Here is a 9237-nt window from a genome sequence, read left to right as displayed (position 1 = left end):
ATAAAATCATCAAGTCATGGTAAAAAATATGGGTTCTTGATTTAACCCAAGATATTAGGGTTTCACCCTTATGGTTCCCATGAAAAGGTTAAGATCACACGAGGGAGGGAATTGATGATTGGCCAATTACAACAAGAAGAATTAAAGAATATTGAATTTAGATCAACCTCCACATTACCCATGAGGTTTCCCTCACATGAGAGGTTACCAAAGGTTCTCAGATAATCACCCAAGTTAGGGTTTCAAAGGATTAGGGTTAGGGTTTTCAAAGATTCCACTGGCTGGGGTTGAGATCATGATGATGATCATAGATCTCAAGGAACAAGATGAGATCATGGAGTGGATGGTTGCAAGAGTGCATCATCTTCTTCCTGATCTCAGCCAAGAACAGATTAAAGAAAGAAAATCAGAGATGGAGAAGAAAGAAAAGAGAGTAGACATACCTTTAATGCGAGAGGAAGAAGATTACTTCAAGTCTTGTGAGAGATCACCAAGGAATGCAAGGGAATTGATTAGATTAGGATTCTATCTCATTCCAGAGGCTTAGGAGGCATAGGAGGCGGAGTATTCCCGAGATTAGACTTAAATAGAAGAGACAGGACCAAATTGGTAAATTCAGACACCATTGGTCGATTGGATTGGTCTACTGGTCCAGTCGACCAATGAGTCGACCAATCAGGACAGCAAGGTTCAAACACGGATTCGGAGGGCTATACAAGGTCAAATTGAGTGAGGTTTTCTTCTACGAGTCAATCAAGAAGTCTAGTTTCCAGAAATACCTTCGGATCAAGAATTGGAGTTCATTAGGTTCACCAACTAGGCTCATCTTCTTCGATGCGCAAGCAGGATTTGACAGACATAGTTCAGCAACTTCGGACAGGGATTTGGAAGGTTGTATGGGGTCAAATTGAGTGGGGTTTTCTCCTGGAAGTCCATTAAGAAGTCTAATTTCAGAAAATATAATCAGATTGAGCACAGGAGTTCATTAGGTATTTCAACTAATTCACCCCTCTTCGGTGCGCAGATTCAGAACAAAACTGATGGCTCTCATGGAAAGGCTAGGGGTAATCAAGATTCACCCTAGGGCTAAAAGAATTAGAGAAGAGGTTATTACAGCAGTGTAATAACCTTCTCATAATCAGAATATCAGAAGTAGAGAAGAAAGAATGAATTAAAGAAGAAACGAATTGAATAATAACCTTTTAGAAGAGAAACCGATGAAGAAATCTGAACAGATGCTTGAGGGTCTTCCTTGGCTTCGAAGGAGAGGATCTAGGGCTCTTCCCACGTTCTCCAAAAGTTTAGAACAGATTGTGATTGGAAAACATGGAGTTCCCCCTTTTAAATAGCACACAGAGTCCAAGATTTACTAGGATTTCACCAAACTGACCACACTGATTGATTGGTTGCCAAAGAGGAAGATCTAAGGTCCTTTCCACGTTCCATAGAGAGTTAGAAACCTAGTGGGAATGTTTACCACGAAATTAAAAGAAATAAAGCTTTTAAAAACCTTAAAAACAGAAAATTACAAAAATGCCATTGCCTAGACAGCTTGTTCAAAAATAGGGATTTAATGGGCCTAACTTCAATATTTTTGGATGGGCTTCTTTCAACGCATCATACTACTTACCTAGTATGGAGGGATGTCTTCAAACCAGGTCCAACTAAGCTTTAGGTCCATCAACCAAGTTCTTCTTCACTAGTGAGTAGTTCAATACCAAATCAATTAAGGTTTCCATAAGGAAACACCATCATCAATATCCATGGGTTTTGGGTCAAACACCACATCTTCTACTGAGATGGCCCACAAAGACATCATCCCTCATTTTGGGACATTGGATCAACCCTAAGAAAAAGGTCTGACATGGCTTCCTAAGATTTTCAAAGATAGTAAAACTGAAATCACGGTCAAACTTCAAATCAACATTTAAACAAAACTGAAATCACGGTCCAACTTCAAAGTCAACATTTAAACAAACCCTTCTTTACCCAAAACAGATAGGGTGACCTGGCTAGGTTTGGGCTGGATTTCACATTCTCCCCCCCTTAAAATAATTTCGTCCTCGAAATTGGGAGAGAACTTGGTTTCAAAAGGAGGGGGGGTACTTTCCTATTATCTTGGCTTCCTTTTCCCAAAGTCCACGGAAAACAAATAACAATAAGTCTTTTTGTAAGAAAACAAGGAGTAAATCTGACATGCTTTGAAATCAAATGGAAAGTATGACCATGGCTTCATGAAGATTTCACAAGGATCATGGCGAAGATTAATATGAAGATCATAAAACTTTAAGAATGAAAGGAGATTGTAGAAGAGATGGTTGCAAGGATCAATATGTTGCAAGGATGCAACATCTACTTCATAATCTCAATCTCAAAGAATAAATCATAGCAAGAGTAGATCAATACAACACAAGAGAGATTACAATTCTTTGATTGAAGAATAGGAGATGAAAAGCTTGAAGTCTTGAAATAATTAGAAGGAATAACAAATCATGAAGATCACACTTGATTTCTCTTCGAAATCATCATGTGGAGAATTTACAAGGTTATAGAGTGTATGGAGATCCACTCTAGAACAGCAGGGATAGAAGGATCAATCATGGGAATGATTTAAGATCATCCTCCTATCAAAGGGAATGTAAGGCACAAGAAGAAATCGTGGAGAGAATAGATCAGATTGGGGTAAACTTCTACCAAACGAAACTAGGCAATTCGTACAGCAGAGAATAAATCGAACAATGCATATGGTATATATGTATTTGGTACAACAGCAAGGTTAGGAATAGGTGGGATCTCACATTAGGGACATGATTACAATCATTTGCAAGCCAGGAATTAGACTAATCATACTCTACATCTTAGTCTAGTATAAGAAATCAAGTTGTTAAACAAAGAATCATGGTAATTCATATGCAAGGATCAAGATGCAAGTGAGGCATAGCAAGAATGAAGGAAAAACAAGTATACATGGGAAGAGACATTCATGGCAAGGTGTTTGCAAGGTTGCAGCACCTTGGCCATGGTCTCATCAGTAAAAAGTAGAAGAGAAGCGGGTAGGATAGAGAGCAAGAGAGAGAATCATACCTTAGAAGATGATAGTTGGAGAAGAGAGACAATGATTCTTGTAAAAGATTGTCACCCAAGCCAAGGAGGAGCCTAAGAGGAGTCTTCCCACGTTCTCAAGTGTTGAAATGAGTAAAATATGGTTCTAGGTTCGAGGTTTCACTTAAATAGAGGAAGGAATATCCAAAAAGCATATTATTCTCGAATCTGAGCTACTTTGGTCGATGGTCTTTGGTTGATGGCATCAACCAAAGAGGATCGACCAAAATAGGTAACAGGTTTCAGCAGAAAATCTAGAAATAGTTCAACAACTTCAAACATGGATTCGGAGGGCTATACGGGGTCAAATTGAGTGAGTTTTTCTCATACAAGTCAATCAAGAAGTCTAGTTTCCAGAAATACATTTTGATCAAGCATGGGAGTTCATTAAGTCCACCAACTAAGCTCACCTTCTTTGATGCGCAAGTAGGATTTGCCAGACATAGTTCAACAACTTCGGACAGGGGTTTGGAGGGCTATATGGGGTCAAATTGAGTAAGGTTTTCTCCTACAAGTCAATCAAGAAGTTTAGTTTCTGGAAATATATTCGGATTGAGCACAGGAGTTCATCAGGTATTTCAACTAATTCACCCTTCTTCGGTGCGCAGATTCAAAACTAACACTGACAATGCTCTCAAGTGAGGGGCATCATCGTCAATGTCCATGGGCTTGGGTTTTGACACCAAATAATAAACCAAAAGGGTCCACAAGTCTCTTCCCCCCCCCCCCACTTCAAGTCTTCGGACCTACAAACATAACAGATTCTGAGCCGGGTCAAGGTTAGGATAAGGCCGGATATTATAGATCTACCCTAAGGGAAAGGTCTGGCATGACTTCTTAAGGCTTCCAAAAATAATAACACTGAAATCAAGGTCCAACTTTAAGGTCTCACATCAAACAAGTCTTTCTTTATCCTAAAACAAATAGGGTGTCCTGGTTAGGTTTGGGCTGGATTTTACACGGGCGACCGTCTGACCAGACGGACGTCCGTCTGAACTGAAAAGTGGACTTAAAATGTGTCCGTTTTCTATCCGTTGGGGATTGGGTTTTGGCACTCAAAGGTGCTCTATATAAACCCATTTCACCTCATTTGAGAGGTTGAACACTTACACTTGATCACCCACTCCCCAAGTGATCCTAAGCTCTCAAATTGCAAGAAAGCCTTGTGCTTTGCCCCTCACCTTCTCCCCAACTTTGAAGAACATTCCAAGGTATTAAGCAAGCTTGTGGAAACCAAGCTCAAGGTGACCAAAGGCGTTGTGCTTTGCCTCTCATCTTCTCCCAACCTTGAAGAGATATACCAAGGTGTTACTACGCTTGCAGAAGCCAAGCTTGAGGTGATTAAGGGCGTCGGTGGTGCATACACTTCCATTTGAGCATACAACTCACATTGCATCACACTCATACAAGAGGTAAAGTGTCACACATCTTGTCAAGGTAATATCCGACACGTCTTGTATTTGTATTGGTTATTGAATTCTAGTCTAGGTTGATTAGAATCTGGTCTTGGGTGCTCTTGCCCGTTAACAAAGATTGATTGGGTGCTCTTGCCCGTTAACAACGATTGTGAAGGGTGCTCTTGCCCTGCTTGTTAAACAAAGATTGTAAAGGGTACTCTTGCCCCGCAACAAAGATTATTGTAAGGGTTTGATCTCTACCCATTGTATTGAAAGAGAATCAATAGTGGAATACTCTCTTGAGGCCAAGAGAGGAGTGGACGTAGACTTGTATAGTCGAACCACTATAAATTCTGTGTTGTGATTGCTTGCCTTTATTGAATTTCATTTAAATTGTCAACTTAACTTGAAATTGTAATCAAACCGAGAATTTGGGATAATCCACGGGGTACAACCGAATCACCCCCCCCCTCTAGGTTGCACCAATAGAGACCATGAAAAGTTATGATGATTCTTCCACCCAGGATTGTACGTGTTATTGTACGGGTTTGGAAACATCACACTGACATTCTCATGTTGGCCTTCAGAATAGCTAGGACATTCCTCAATTACATGTGTAGGAGACTGACACCATGCACACATAGCAATAGATTTGTCAATAAAATGTGCTTGACTAGGTGGTGGTGGTGCAACTTTTACTACCAAAGTCTCTAACTTTTTCAAAAGATTATCTATTTGTGCTTCCTTATGAACTTGGCTATCAACAAAATATCCCCTACTAGTCCTTTCAGATTCTTGGGTTGACTCCCATTCTCTAGTTCTATCTGCTAGGTCTAAAAGAAATTTCCAAGCTTCGGAATCATCAGTGAACGATGTAAATCCTGTGGGGCACATAGATTCCAAAAATTTCTTTGTTTGGTAATCGATACCCTCATAAATTATTTGGCATAAATGCCATAATTCTATACCATGGTGAGGGCATTCTTGGAGAAGGCTTTGGAACCTCTCCATTACCTTAGCAAAGGACTCATTGGGTTTCTGACGAAATTGAAGAATATCATTTCTTATTTTGTTCGTCTTAGAGAAAGGAAAGAATTTCTTCAAAAATAGGACAGTAAATTGTTCCCATGTGGTAATGCTATCCTTAGGTAAGCTATAAAGCCACTTTTTGGCTTGATCCTTTAATGCAAATGTAATGAACCATAGTCTTACGGCATCATCAGTGAGTTGTTGTACCTTCATAAGGACACAAACCTCCTCAAACTCCCTAAGGAACAAATATGCATCTTGATCAGGTAACCCCAATTTCGTAACCCATGAAATTGGGGTAACATAGACAGATAATGAGATTTAAGTTCAAAATTATTACCCCTTACATCAGGTAAAGGTATACATGAGGGTTGTGCAGATCTGGTTGGATAAAATCTATCTCTAAGACTCTTAGGTGGAGGTGGTGGAGGTAGACCTTCCATGGTCAAGTTAGACACTAGGACAATTCTATTTGTAGAATCACGAGTCCAGACACACATGCACTAACCACCTAATGCAATTAATGGCTTTTAAGAAAGAATGAGAATTTTTTTTTTTTTTTTTAAATAAAAATAAAGTAACTAAAGAATAAAAGAAAAGAAAATAACAAAAACGAAAGGAAAGTAGTGAATTTCCCACCACAAAGATTGAAACAATGATTCCAAAGCCGTAAGGTTGCCGTATAGCCGAGCGCTGTATAGGTTTGACAGCAAGGGAATCCGTATAGTCTTCGAAGCCACCTACAATCAAATCTTGGGGATTCTGCAGTAGAGTGGGGACTACTATACGTTTTTGTTTCTACTCAAATTAAGAGTAATATCTTTGATTTTTTTTTAATTTTTTTAAAAACACTTCGATTTATCTAAGAATGAGAAAAATAAAGTGGACCAAATACCTCCCCGGCAACGGCGCCAAAACTTGTTTGTGAAATTTAAAAGTAACTGCAAGCGCACGGTATCGTGTAGCTAACGGGTCGATCTCAAGGAGATATGCCACTTATAATTCAACTTTTTAATAGTAATGCGAGAGTGGAATGATCAATTTTTGTTAACTAATTAATTAAACTAAACGATCCTAATCTATACGTCTAATGCAATCAAATTGAAACGAAAAATAAATTAAACACAATCAATGCATAAATAAAAGACAAAAAAAAAAATGCGAACAATAAAAATAAAAAGGAAAAGGGAAGTGATCCGAGTGTCAGCTCTGGATCGAGGGAATGGGAGTATAATAATAATGACTTTGACCGTGAACCCTTTGCTGTAGCTTACAGTCCACCAATCGGGGAAATGGATATTTAAGAAGAAAAAAAACAGTGCAGAAAGTAACTAACAAAGCAATAAACAAGCAATAAAAGGAAAAGGAAGCCTTAACCAAAGAGAGGCACGACTGTAGGCATCTTTGATCAAGGATCCAGGGGATGGGAGAACAATAAGTAAATGTTGAAAGTAAATTGCAAATAACAGAAAGTAAATTGCAGAAAGTAAAAAGGAAGCCTTAACCAAAGAGAGGCACGACTGTAGGCATCTCTGATCAAGGATCCAGGGGATGGGAGAACAAAAAGTAAATGCTGAAAGTAAATCCTAAATTAAGAATATGGAGGGGTAGATAGAAGCGGGAATGGAGGGAGGAGAGAAGATTAATAAAGAAGGTTACTTACTTGAGAATTAAACAAACGATTCGAATCTCAACCAACCCTAACAACCAGATCTAGAATGATTTAAATCTGCAATTGCTAGACCCAGAGAAAAACGAATCTAAAAACTTGAACTTGAACTTGAAACTTGAACTTCAATTGCATTACATTAAAAAAAAAAAAATTAAACCTAAACATTCAATCTAGAAATTTAAATCTCACAAATGCAAGCAAAGAAAATTAGAGAAAGCCTAAATAAACTGAAGAGAGAAGAAAGAATGCTTCTACTAAGCTCTAAGACATTCTCTCCTTTGATGGAGTATGCTCTCCTTTTATAGAGTTTACATGAGATATGAGGCACGACTAAATTTGAATAAAACTCAGGGTTCCTATTTGACTCAGCCAATTAGGGTTTTGACATACTAATCGCGCCGACTTAGAGAGATCAGATGCATAATTCCACCGTTGGATTTGAGGTTTAAGTAGTCGTGAAGCTCTCTTCCAAATATCAACACGATTGGACATCAGATGACCGTTCGATGAAGGGTTTGATCGAAACTGGACAGAGGCATTCAAAAACGAGATTTTTCCTCTTTTTCTTTCTTAATATAATTCTTGTTGCTCTTTTTCTTTCTTTAATTAAATCCAAGATAGGAAATAAGATATTTAGGTATGCAAGGACTCTTTTCTATTTGGACTATCTCAATAATATCTCTGTAGATTTGATTTAAAATCTCAGCCGTAGATCAAATTTGCCTTCTTTATCTTTTCAATATTTCGAAGTTGACCCATAATCACACATCTCTAGCCCATCATGCTCCAGATCAGGCCCATTTTCGTATTTGAGAATTTGAATGGACTTCTTGACGTGTAAAATTGCATGATTCAAGCCCAAAACTCCAAATATTTGCTTAAATCTTGAAAAGTCCTAAAATTTGCAAAAACAACATAAAACCCAAGGTAACTCCACTCTAAGTGTATAAAATGCATGCTTTATGCCCTAAGATTTCACACATAAATGTGCTCATCACTTACCAGAAGCCAACAACTTTGACTCCCTATTCTTTAAAGCATCAATGCATTGTTCAAGGGTAATGTTTTGACAATGATATTTAATTGAATTCTTAACAACAAGATAATCATTATAAAAGGAATTTAACAAGATAATAGACAAGTCTTGGTCATCTAATTTGCTCTTCTCCCCAGTACTGGCCAAATCTTGATTTAATTTCTTAAACACATCTAGATTTTTATCTAGACTGATAGCAGGATCCATTTTAAAACCATACAAATTTTCTTAAAATAAATCTTGTTACCTAAGTTCTTTTTTTGATAAATTTGTTCAAGTTTTGTCCACACTTTGATAGTGGTGTTATCCTCTTTATCTAAGCACCTAATAACATTATCAGTGATGTTCCAGAGCATGCAACCTATTGCATTCTCCCTCAGGGTCAATGCTTTCGAAGAAAGCATCAGGATCATCTATTGCCCTAAGGAGTCTTTGTTGAGCCATGAGAACCCGGATCTTCCTCTTCCATATTCCAAAATCCCTAGTCCCATCAAACTTCTCTATGTCTACCCTAGAACTCCCCATTAGAGCTTCCAAACTTAGGTACCTAGGGATTTCACCCAGACCTACATCTCTGCTAGAGCTAGTGGTAACCACACTGAGAGGAGAACCCTCCCCAGGCAGACTCAGCCCCTTGCTAAACTCCACTTTTAAGCCGGTAGACCTCACAGATCAACATATACAAGAAATAATTTTAAAATATTGATATGAATAATTCTAAAAAATTAAGTACAATAATTAATCAAGTCACAATTCATTAGGTAAATATATACAATTTACAATAGCATTAAATTGTACAACATTGTTAACACATGCAACCCATATAGACCAAATACAATACCAAGTTAACAAGAAAAGACAAATACTGCAAGCATATAACAATATCTAACACATTGTATTCAAGATTAAATTAATAATCAATTCTAATAGAATTCAATCTCATAACTAAGTTATCAATTACAGAATCAACAAGTTTATGAAAACATTAGAACAAAAAGAAC

The 9237-nt window shown here is 37.8% G+C and overlaps 1 non-coding gene across 1 annotated transcript; it reads left to right on the top strand.

The window, feature by feature from the left end:
- The first annotated feature begins 5463 nt into the window (after positions 1 to 5463).
- Positions 5464 to 5570, top strand: LOC149010874 (small nucleolar RNA R71). The gene has a single exon (XR_016174882.1). It is a non-coding gene; the product is annotated as a small nucleolar RNA R71 (small nucleolar RNA).
- Positions 5571 to 9237: the final 3667 nt, after the last annotated feature.

The sequence above is a fragment of the Hakea prostrata genome, chromosome 7 (assembly GCF_041222555.1).
Source record: "Hakea prostrata isolate BN-2017 chromosome 7, UWA_Hpros_2, whole genome shotgun sequence".
NCBI classification, from domain to species: Eukaryota; Viridiplantae; Streptophyta; class Magnoliopsida; order Proteales; family Proteaceae; genus Hakea; species Hakea prostrata.
The sequence above is the reverse complement of the archived record's forward strand: the minus strand, read 5'-3'. Positions and strand labels throughout refer to the sequence as shown.